Consider the following 12,500-nt stretch of genomic DNA (forward strand, 5'->3'; position numbering starts at 1 on the left):
GAGAAGGGGGAGGGAGAGAGGGGGAGGAGAGAGAGAGAGAGGGGGGGAGGGAGGGAGTGCAAGAGAGGTCTGGGCGAGATCAGCAGCCTGGCTGACGAGTGCGAATGAGTGATGAGACTAACAGAGCGGTGCAAGCACCTACACATGCTGCGACAGCCGTGATCTATGGAGCTGATGCCAATGGCGTGGAGAATCGGGGGGGGGAGGAGGGGGAGGAGGGGGAGGAGCGGGACGGAGCGAGGGAGGGGGACCTCAAAAGATCAGCCTCGCTCACTCACTGTCAGAGTGCGGCCGTGGCGTTAATAAAGCATCGCCTCAAACACGACGGGACGCGCGTGACGGACACACCTCTAAATAAAGGTGATGGACGCGGGGCGCACAGACACCGCCGTGTGGACCGAGATGTGATCCGTCCGTGGGCGTGAGGACAGAAGGGTGGTCTTCCTCAAGGAGATCCCAACCCACACAAAGCCACCTCAACGTCTGTGGATGAGCCCCTCTGATATCAACGGCACTTTTTCCTCTGTAACCAGTAGGACCAGTAGTAACCCGTTAACCTACAGCGCATGCCAGTGTGAGTGAAAACACTCTGGACGTACACAAATCAGTTTGGGAACGAGAGACATCCGATCCGTCGCCGGGGGGGGGATGTTTTTGTATTCGATGCGACGGTTTCGTACATCTCCAGTTACACGTTATTGCGTCTATAAGCTCTGCTCATGTCTCTCGATGGTGTTTTCCACACACAACAACCCACCACCTCCTCCAGAACCCCCCCCCCCCCCCAACCCCCCCGCCCGCCGGGCCAGCAGCGGAGCAGAAACAAAGGAGAAGGAGAGACGCGAGCGGGATAGAACCAGAACGCGCCAGAGAGGGAGCAGTAGTGCAGGAGAAGTCTGACAACATAGTTTCACACTTAGTGGAGTAATTAACTCAGAGGCAATTAAAACAAGGTGGAGAAGTGTGGCGCAGACACTGAAGCCGAGCCAGCCAATGGCGGGCCAGCACCCTGCGTCGGCGGGAGAGAGGACGGCGGCGGGCGGACAACCTCAGAGCATCTCCTCGTTTATTAGATCTCTCTGCTGGTCCGGTTCTGGCCCGTCGTCATGTGACTTAGCACCGGTGTCAACGGAAAGGAACACGGCAATTAATTCTGTTTATTACTAAAAATAAAGCGTCGTTACACAAAAACACCGCCGTACACACACCGACGCAGGTGTGGCCAAATGGCTTTTCTCCATTTGGAGTCTATTGCATTTTTCTACATTCTCAATTAAACCTCACCTCTGACACGCGGCAGCCATTACCGGGAGACATTATCGACGTGAACGGCCTATAATGCCTATAAGAGGATCTCTGGATGCATGAATGTATGCATGCATGTATTTCTGTCCGTGTGCATCCATAAAGACCGAGGATCCCGGCGAGGAGGTGTGACTGTGAGTAAGCCCGCAGTGACTCTACAAAAGCGAGGCAAATACTATTGAGTGTAAGCCCAGAAGAATATTCTTATTCTAAGCCACAAAAGCCTCCACAAGTTACAAGCACTGGAAACATCTAATTTACTTTAAGAGCAAAGCCAAAAATCCTTCTTGTGTCTTCAATCTCAGGGCTTAGGCTGTTACAGCTGCTATACACTAATGCACAGTGTAATTCCTGGGGAACAATACTCTGTGTGTGTGTGCTAGTGTGTGCGTGTTTGTGCTATTGTGCATGTGTGTGTGTGTGTGTGTGTGTGTTATTGTGCATGTGTGTGTGCGTATGTGTGTGTGTGTGTGTGTGTGTGTGTGTGTAAGTGGAGAGGGCAAAGGAGAGAGAAAGAATGTGTGAGAGTTCAAAAGAGGAACAGGAGGGTGAGAGAGGCCACATGTGTAAACTCACAATGTTGTTTATCGGGGTTGTGCGGATGAAGGCACGTTGTCGTACATTTCTAAAGACAGCCCATGTTTAGTCCACTCTTTTTATTATAATTTTTTTTTTTTTTTTAAACAAAGGCAAAATTGTGTTTACACTTTTTCCAAAAAAAAAAAATATATATATATCCCTGGCCCGGGCTCTCGCCTGCAAACCCGGGCTTCTTCTTCTTCAATGCTAATGCTTTCAAAGTGCACCATTGAAGATTGAAGTGTTGCCACCAGTGAAGTCCGTGTCCCCCCCCCTCCCCCAACCAGTTTCCTAAAGTCTGGTGGAAAACACATGTGTGTGTGTGTGTGTGTGTGTGTTTGTGTGTATTTGGTGGTAGTGGGTGGGTGGGGGGTGGGGGGGGGGGGGGGTCTGGTCAGCAGCTGCAGAGGTGACAGAGGGAACGCCTGCTCCAGGGCCTGTGGGTTCTGGTTCTTTCAGCTTCCATCTCTCCCCCCCCCTCTCTCTCTCTCTCTCTCTCCCTCTTTCTTTCTCTCTCTCCCTCTCTCTCTCTCTCTCTCTCTCACACAAACTACCTTTGCCATGGATCGCACGGCCACCCCTTCCTCCCCTCTCCCCCCCCCCCCCCACCGCCTCACCCACAACAGCACCCCGCTCCCGTCTCCCCCGTCTCCCCCCCCCTACCAACGCTCTGGCTGGGGGGAGAAGCACGACTAATGCAATTAGCCCCCCTCGGAGCACTTTTGTGTTGATGAATGGCGGGGGTCCGGTGGGCCGCTGGGCCGCCCGCCGCCCCGTTCCCGCGCTGCCGGATGCCGCGGTAAACAAGCCGCCGCCGTGACGTCACCCAAAAGGGGGGGGGGGGAGGGTGGCCTGCGCGCTAGCCTTTACATTCGCTCGTGTCGAGTGTGTGTGTGTGTGTTTGTAGGGGTTCCTACAGCTACAGCTGGGAGGAGCGTGTGTGTATGTGTGTGTGTGTTTACGTTACACACACACACACACACACACACACACACACACACACACACACACACACACACACACACACACACACACACACACACACACACACACACACACACACACACACACACACACACACACACAAAACATAACTCCACACCGTAAGGCCCTGAAAGATGCGGTCACTCCGGAATACCGGACACACTTCCTGGTAACCCAAACAGCTCACAGCTCAACAACACACCGGGTGGCCGGGGGCTTCCACCCCGCTCTCCGGCGCAGCGCAGCCTACGCAGCAGGGGGGTGTACGGTGTCACGACGCTCCGAGATGTTTGCACTTTTACTCTCAAGTGCTATTAAGGGATACCTGGAGTTCCCTGTAGTTAAATGTGACAGCCTCAAGTATCGCATTCAAATGGGTGTCAATGACCAAGGGGCACACTTAGGACTTTTGGGGAAGGGGTTGGGGGGGTGGGTGGGGGGGTGGGGGGGTGGGGGGGGGGGCACAGGAATTAACTCCTTGCTGCTAAGTAATTGCCCGCTCTAATAGAAACAAACCAAGTCCGGCCTTCCAGGGCTTATCCCTCCCATTCAGCGGCCCTGTGCCTCTCTCTCCGGCCACCCGCTGCACGCTGGGCCGCTTTAAGAGGCTGTGAGTCGGGGGCGGGGGGGGGGGGGGCATTGTCTCAGACTAGAGCCATTTCTGCACATCAGTGGGGGGAGAGCCCAGTGCCGTGCTATGGGGGGGGGGGGGTGTTTTACACTTCAGGCCGAGGAGGAGGAGGAGGAGGTGGTGGTGGAGGGGGCGGGAGCGTGGGGGGGTGGGGGTGGTGGCTGGGGGGGGGGGTCGTTTCAAGTCCACAAGCCACCCCCGCCCCCCCCCCCCCCCCCCCCCCCCCCCCTCCCTCCTCTTTTTTTGCTTTGTTCCTCAGTGGCTGAGTTCGCACTCTGGGGAGTGTGACTCTCTTTCACGCGGGCAGGTTGGCAGGGTGACAGGGGAACGGCGCAACCCCGACTTACTAATACATTCAGCAGAGAGAGAGAGAGGGCTCACTCACAGGTTTCTGGTGTTGTGAAGGAGGAAACTGGCAGCCATTTTTACACTTTGAAATGGCTCAGTGGAAAAAAAAGAAAAAGAAAAAGAAAAAAAAAGAAAAAAAAATCTATTGGGACAAAAGTGAGTTTTAATTGAAAAATGTGTAAACCCCCACAACACCTGAATGATTTACATGCGAAAAAAACCTCCAACAGCCCCCCCACCCCCCCCCCATTATTTTAGCGTCCTAGTTTATATTAATAAACAATTCCTTACTTCGAACAGAGTTGGAAGACATTGTATCCCCAAGCTTCACCCGGTTTGCCATTACCAAATAATAAAAATTAACTCGCTCTATATAAACGCATAGAGCAGGCTGTTGCATGCAAGCAGAGAGAAGTGAAATGTCCAATTAAACCGCCCAACAATATCCCAACCACAAAGTATATCTCCAAGGTAAAATAAAGGCTTACACACTCCCAAAATATAAATATAAATACATATATATATATATATATAATACATATATAATATATATATATCATCATAAATTACATTTGACAACTCTTATCCATCATAAAGCAGACGTTATCATTTTAAGGATGACAAGAACTGTGCATCCACACTATAATGAATGTATCTTGATTGTGACGTATATCAGCGTGCACATATTAGAACGTATGTACATTTACATTTAGGGCATTTAGCAGACGTTTTTTTATATCCAAAACGGCTTACAATAAGTACATTTGTCCAAAGAAATAGAAACAACGATAAATCGCTGTTGCGGTACAGTAAGGATGTTCAGTACAATGTAGTGCACGTGGAACTGCTCAAATTAAGTTTGCAAAAAAGGAAAGGTGAAAGAGAAGAGCATGATTCGTATGAGACTAGGTTCATAAGCTCACCTGATCCGCCAAACTGACTGCTGGCGAGCGTGATGGGGCGGTTCTTGCCATTGGCCACAGGAGGAGCGAACATCTACGAGAGAGAGAGAGAGAGAGCAACGCTGAGTAACAAAGCACAGCAAGACCCGCTTCACACATCCTATTTTTACTAGTATGCGAGATCACATTCTTTTGTGGTTATTTCTATGTGACGTTAACAAGTCACATGGAAATAACCAGTGATCGCTTGCTCTTATCTTATGATAAAACATTACAGTAATCAAGGTAAATGTGAGATTTGAAATAACACAACAGCCAATTACTATTTCATATTGAATATTCTTCAAAAGTACATATCATTACATTGATCAATAAACATCAGGTTACAATTCCTCACATAATGCCTTTTTTTAAACAGCATATTATTTAAGCCATATATCATTCATAATCTACTTCTAAATTCTTGCATGGTTAACTAAATTTTGGCACAAACTGCAAGGTTTAAGTCTTATTATGTATACCACAAACCAATACACCAAAACAGGAACAATATTACAGACACCAGTGTGAGATTATTAAAAAAATTGTAAAGTCTGTCTTGCTAAACCTAAGACTAATTTAAGCTTATTGTTATCATTTTTTTTTAAACCCTTCAACAAATAAATTTGGAAGTATCCCACTCATGTTGGTTTTGCCCATTTATGTGCCAAGTAATAAAAATGATGATAGTAATAATAATGGTACTAATAATGATAGGCCTCTCAGACTAGCTACCATTTCAAAACTCAAAGAAAAGGCCATTTGTTGGAGCAGTGCTACCTTTCTCACTCATTTATCAATGTCACGTTTAAACTTCACAGCTGCTGATACAAATTGGCAGCTGATCAATCTAAGGACCCACACACACACACACACACACACACACACACACACACACACACACACACACACACACACACACACACACACACACACACACACACACACACACACACACACACACACACACTTCCCTGCTCCAAAGGAACTAAAAACAAGCACCTCCTGCAAACTGTTTTTCCACGGGCCCTGGTTTTGGATGGAGTATTGTAGCGCTAAGTTTAAGTGTGGCCAAAACGACTAGCAGGTTTCCTTCACCAGTATAAAAAGCACTATGGTGACAACAGCCATAGCCTGAACACTAGATTAAAATGTTGACGAGTGTCGGAGTGTCCCCATCCACACACACACACCATCAGGCCATCAGGCTTAGATGAGCAAAGTATTGCATTTACTACTTTTGTACCAACAACACTAAAGTCTCGGAGGCCTCCGACTCTGCTGACAAACAATTCCTTCATTGGGATTCATGGCTTAGAATTAGAGATCGGTTCCACGTATGCAATAATTATCCATAAAGGACTATTTTGTCTTGCCAAGCCATTCAATTTATTCAAAACACACCATTAGAGAGAAAACCCTGACTAGGCTCCTTTGGGCCTGGGAGACGTGGATGTCAATGAGCTCAACAAAGGCTTTAGAAACAAATGAAAACAGAGGTAAATAAAAAGACAGACAGTGAATGCAACCCAGGACTGCTCTGGAGAGGATATCTGGAGAGTACAACGAAGGGCATCTCAGAGATAATCATCCACCATCAAAATGGGTTTAGCAGGGGAGAGTAAGCAAAAGAAAAACATAGAAAGAAAAACAACAAACAAAATAAATTTATCTCCTATGGGTAGATCACATTTACACGCTTTTCAGTATTTTTTTTTTACGAGTTGTTCCGCCTCAATCGTACCGATCCACCCTCCGAAAAAGGACCAAATAAACAAACAAACCAACAACAACAAAAAAAAGGAATGAACAAAAGCAACAGAGAAAACGAGTTCTACCGTCCTGTGTTTTCCACATGCTCTTCTGTTTGTTTATATTCTTATCGACGGGCTAACCGTACTAAATATGGACTGAGATTAGAAGGCCTATATTTGCATTGAGTCAATAATCAAGTTCCATTTCTCTACAATCTTTGCAAACACGCATGCATTTCTCCATAATCTCATGCACTATCCGATGATCAGTGGGAGATCAAGAGTTGGTCTATATTAATGAAATATTGATGATGTGGATTAGGGAGATAGTCAAGTATTGGGAGTTTGATCCTTCTCATACTGAGCTGTATAGATTGTTTGTTCCTTAAAGGCTGACCCAGGATTCTTAATGAGATGAAACCTTTAATAAAAAATAAAGTCTACCTAATGGGTGATGATATCCAAATCCAATGATTCATTCTCAAATAGTTTTAGCGATTGTATACTGCTGAATATACTGAAACATGAATTCCATCTCATCGTGATCGATAGGCACAAAATGATAATGGAATATCATTTTGTTCATATCACCCAGCTTGAGTGGGCACTTTATTGCCAAATGAAAGGGATTTTGTTTGAGCTCTGTATCATCAATTTAACCAATACACCTAAAATACAGATTTTTCTGTCCATAAATGTACTGTGATCAGCCAGCAAGATTAAACCATTATCCATGCTTCATATCATTATACAACAAAATGGATGGCTTTACTCATTGCCAAGCTTGTGTAATTATCTGTTGTTAAAATTGATCAATTAAACTGGCTGAAAATGTGTCCCGTTATTTTAGGTTCTTTGACCGCCAGCCCACCTCCCAACAATGACTAGACCAGTGGCTGTGCCCTCCTCTACCTCTACCCTGAAGCCGGTGATCCTCACCCCCCCCCCAATGCCACCCAGAGCACCCAGGCCACGTTCAGCCCGCTCTCTTACCGCACTGAAATCCAGGAGGTCGTTGAGTTCCTTGTCTGTCCCAACTGCAGCCATTCTGTGCTGCTGCTTCTCGTTCATGCCCTTTAGTCTCTAATAAACCCTACGAGAGAGATTTGCAGATACCGTTTTTTTAATGGAACTAGCGACAAAAATAAATAAATAAAATAAAAACACGTTAATGTGTCTTAAAAGGAAAAAAAAAATGAGTAGCACAATACTGCAGATATCAAGCATCATGAGCATGTCCTAGAACTAAAAAAAACGTTTTGACTGAGATTGGCCATGTAGAAGATCTGTTTTTGTATGCCATTAGTTTATGCCATTACAGAATTATGGCCGTGGTTAAAAGCTACTAGATCCAAGATTTGTTTCCATAATTTACAAATGCTCTTTAAACCATAACATTTTAAACCAGCATTATCAACGCCATGCCTAGACAAATAACATTCATTTTTGAGACCATGCACTATAAAATAATTATGAATCACTGCATTACAAAGTTCGTCTAATACAAGGCCTGAATCAGTATTGCTTGAACAACAGAACTGAAAAATAGACATTTGAGCATTAACATTTATTTTTGCATGTCTACCCAACATGCTGATCCCACTAAAACATAGCCTTTCAAAAAGGTTGTGTGGAAAACAAACTGACAAGAAGAGATTAATACACAGCCTGTAGTCAAAACGCAAGGCAATCACTTAAAAGGTGTCTTAATGTTTGCGTTTCAGGCAAATAACACAACTTAACGTCAGTCATAATCTACTAGACAAAACAAAAAGAAGGCAATACATTCACAATTACATACATAATTGGAACTATTGTTAGCCCAAGGAAATGGGGTGGTGAGAGGCAGAAATGATGGCTGTATGCAAACACTTTATTCCTAAATTACCATATGTCAACTCTGACGGAATCTTGTCAAATGACACAGGAAGCGTGAACACTGGATTTACCCTGTGTTTTGCATTCCAAACGAGAGCCTGGGGCCGCTCTGTGATGCTGAGCAGTGTGGCTCTGCCTGCCTCACACTGCATGGAAGTGAACGGAGGAATAAAGGCACTCGGACGCCAACAGGTGGTGTGCTTTTACAGTCTCTCTCTGTGTGCTAGCGTTACCACAAATGCTCGTTGGTAAAAAAAAAAAAAAAAAAAAAAAAAAAATGTTTACGTAAATAAATAAAACCCTCTCAATTTTGGAGTTTAGCGGTAATGGTGTGTTTGTGACCCTTTTTTTTTTTATTAAATATAATTCTCCAAAAACGAAGCACATGAAAAAACATGGCCCTTCGTGCAGTCAGTCTAGCTTTGGCATGGAGCTCTGTGAATTTATCTAACCTTGAGACAGGGCATGAAGTGGGCAAACAAAACGTATAGCCCTAAGTGTATAAATAGTACACTTGCATTTCCACACGTAAGGGTAACGTAGACGATAGAGGAAAACAAATTTAGGCCAAAGCCTCAATCTCAAAAAAATCGGGACGGATCTATTAGTTGAAATATCATGTTTCTAATTTGTGTGAATGGACAAACGTCATGTGTGGACGTTTAGAGGGACATGGAAGAAGGTAGCCCTTGTCACTCAATTAAAACATAAAGGGCAATGCACCTTCCACAAAGAAGGCTGTGCCTCCAATAAGACACACAGAAGTGACTTTATTATCTCATCTTGGGAATTTGGGGCAAATCTTATCACTGGCCTAATAGGTAAATTTGCTGCCAAATGAAGTTTTTATATTGAAAAGGGAATGGAGCATGGTTTTGTCTGATAGTTCTCTGCCCAGTAAAATAAGATAAATAAAATAAAATACAAATAAGCGGGGACAATGAATGGACAGTGTGTTAATAAGTGTCTCTGAGGTGTTATTACAGTTGTAACAATGGCAGCAGGCTGTCCATGCCCGCCTCAGCAGTACATGGGCTAATCAACAGTTGCTAAAAGAAAAAAAATCGACCTAGCACAAAGACATTGATGTAAAACCACCGAAGCCCCGTTTCTAAACGTGTCCGTCCATCACTGACCACATGTTTAGCAGTCCATTAAAGCGTAAATATTGGGACGTGAGAAGTGGATTATTCCAGCTTGACGTCCAGATAGTGACGATTACTGTGTGTATGTGTCACGGTGACACTATCAAACGATGCCCACATCACTTTAAACAAATGTGTAAAACCCAGAGGTGTGGCATGGTATAAGTGCAGGTTTTTAAACGATGCTGCATGTCGTGGGGCTGTCTCTGCTCGGGGTCTAAGTTGTGCATTAAAGAGAGTTCAGTGGAGATGGTGGGGGTGGGGGGATGAGGAATTTCCTGCCAAATGTGCAATAAAATAAAAGTCTAGCCAGTGACCAGACACTTCCATAGAGGACTGTTTTAAAAGGCCATGTTCCGCGTTAAAGAACCCGTTTGTTTGCAGTCCCATCTTAACACAAGTACATATTTTAAAGTTTTTTTTAATGGAAAAAAAATGACAGACTACTCTTTAATCTAACAACGTTGGGCTTGTTTCTGTACATTGTGTAGCAGGCTAGGCTAGTGCGGGAGACGCACGGGCAGCAGCGGAGCGGGGCTCGCTGTGGACCGGGGTTAGAGGAGTCTTTAGCAGGACAAAGGAGTGCTTTGCCCCGGGTCCGTGATCGATGGAGACCAGCGCACACTGGGGCTCCTCGAACCAGACACTAACTCACATCCCCCGCTTTAAAACACACATTCCCAAAAGTTTTTCCTCGCAGGTCGTCAAAATAAATGGCAACGAAACACTTCACAAAAAAAATCAATGGCTAACTTCACACGTAAACAGGTTGCAAAATGATTTCTTTTACCTTTTTCTCTTTAGATGTGTGATATCCAACAGAAAAAGAAAAGCAGACTCGCAGGGGGAAAAAACATAAAACTTCAAGAGAATTTCGACCTCAGTGCATGAAACACCTCGGATCACAGTAGTGTCTTCGTGATGCCCCCGTCCGCCCGCTTCTCGTCCCGCCGCCACGTGTTGGACACAACGGAACAAGTCTGTGTGCAAACAAATCTATTATATTTACTAATCTCTAAGCGTCTTCCTTTTTGTTGTTACAATTGAGATGATTTCATTCTTCTCGCAGACATCTTCACCACCTCCGTCCACATTGTCAGACGCAACCACGTATCCCTCCGCACCGGAGCGAGGGCCTCGAAGCCAGCGGTGTCCAATTTCAAATGCCGTTCACTAGACAAGCTATAACGTACGGAAAAATGTGTATTCGGGTATTTCCAGGAGAAAAATAGATATAATATTCCTACGTTTAAGATTGGAATTCTTAACTCGCACGGCACACCTCAAAATAGAAACGAGCTTGGGCACTAAGTCAACCAGCGGAAGGTTATAGCAAGAAAGTTAGCCGTAGCCTGGTGAGATGGAACGATATATGCAAAGGATTTAAGCCAATGAAAAAACGAGAACACCTAACTGACAACTCAGCCAGCAAATAGCCGCAAAGGCATCTTTGACCCGCCCCTAGCTTGACGCTCACTTTCCCTGTGTGCTTGGGAGGGGGGCTGCGAGGGGCTTCAATGTGCCCGCTGACATCATTTTAATTATTTGGTTTGTGTGACTTCCTGTAACGTTTTTTTAAACGTACGTAGGATCGCTTAAAATGTGAGTTATTGGCAAAGAAACCGCATTCAAATGAAACTCTAAATGGGATGGCGATTTGTATTTCTGAAATATAACCGCATTCGACATTGGAGTTGGATTGTCTTTCCTTGGAAATGCTTCTAGCCCTACTTACATGACCCTGTAAAACCCTCTATTTGGTTGTATTACGGATAATTAGAGCATATGACTGCTGTAAGTAATGGACAAGTCTGAAACAATTGACTCATTGTAAATAGACAGTACACAATACTACGTTTAATCTTGTTTTATTGCTCTTTTTTTTGCAGTCCCAATTTCAACATTGAAGAACTAAGGTCGCATCTAAAAGAGTTTTGCAAATTAGAAGTAAAGGCCATCACATGTCAATTGGGCAGTAACAAATCACGCAAAAACGGAAGAAAATCTCACTTTATCGTTAGAAAATGCACGCTGTTTTCAACAGTTGTAGCGTTCAAAATATGTTTATGTCTGTGAAACTACAAACCAACGCAGCCTTGGTAACTGTTCTTGCTCCAGAAGTGAGTGTATGGGGAGGGAAACCAAAGACTATAGGATCACAGAGTAGAGGATCATAACATAGGCAGTGTGGGGGGAGGGGAGATGAGGAGGTGATAGAGTGAGGGAGAGAGAGAAAATAGTTGGAAGACACCGGAAATGCTGGATCATCATCCAAAATATGTCTTTAATACTTACCGGCTGTGTTGATAAAGCTTTCCAGATAGAAAGATAAGCTTTACATTTCAAGTGTGTGGCGATGCAATACACGGTTGAATAAAAATACCAATAGAAAGTGATTCATGTTCTTGTTTGCAACGTCCAAATTATATCTATGATGTGGTTCACATTAAAATAATAAGAACATATTTGTATAATAATATATTTATATCATAATTATTAACTAATCCACTAACTAATTATTATCTAACCTATACAATTTAAGCATTTTAATGATCCTACTCCATGTTGTATGAGGTCCAACAGCCTTCTAAAACAGCCGTGCTATAACAATATCTCAAATCAATGAAATACACAATATTTGAACAACAACCACTATAATGTAGACGTCACGGCGACGTCTACCACAGAACGTGAGACACCGTTCGACCCCTTGTGTAGAGTCAGAACCATGGCGCTGAATTAAAGTGATCTTATCACAGTAAGAACACGAAAAGGGATGCTAAGGCGATGTCAACATAACTATTTTTCAAATTAACACATCACACCATGCTCTAATGCGCCAATCTGTCCATTTGCACTGGGGCCACCAGCGGTGGGGGGATTAGCTGTCGATAGGACATATAGGTAAATAATCTGATGGCGGTCCCCCGGGCAA

Source organism: Micromesistius poutassou, assembly GCF_964030765.1.
Source record: "Micromesistius poutassou genome assembly, chromosome: 9".
Lineage (NCBI taxonomy): Eukaryota > Metazoa > Chordata > Actinopteri > Gadiformes > Gadidae > Micromesistius > Micromesistius poutassou.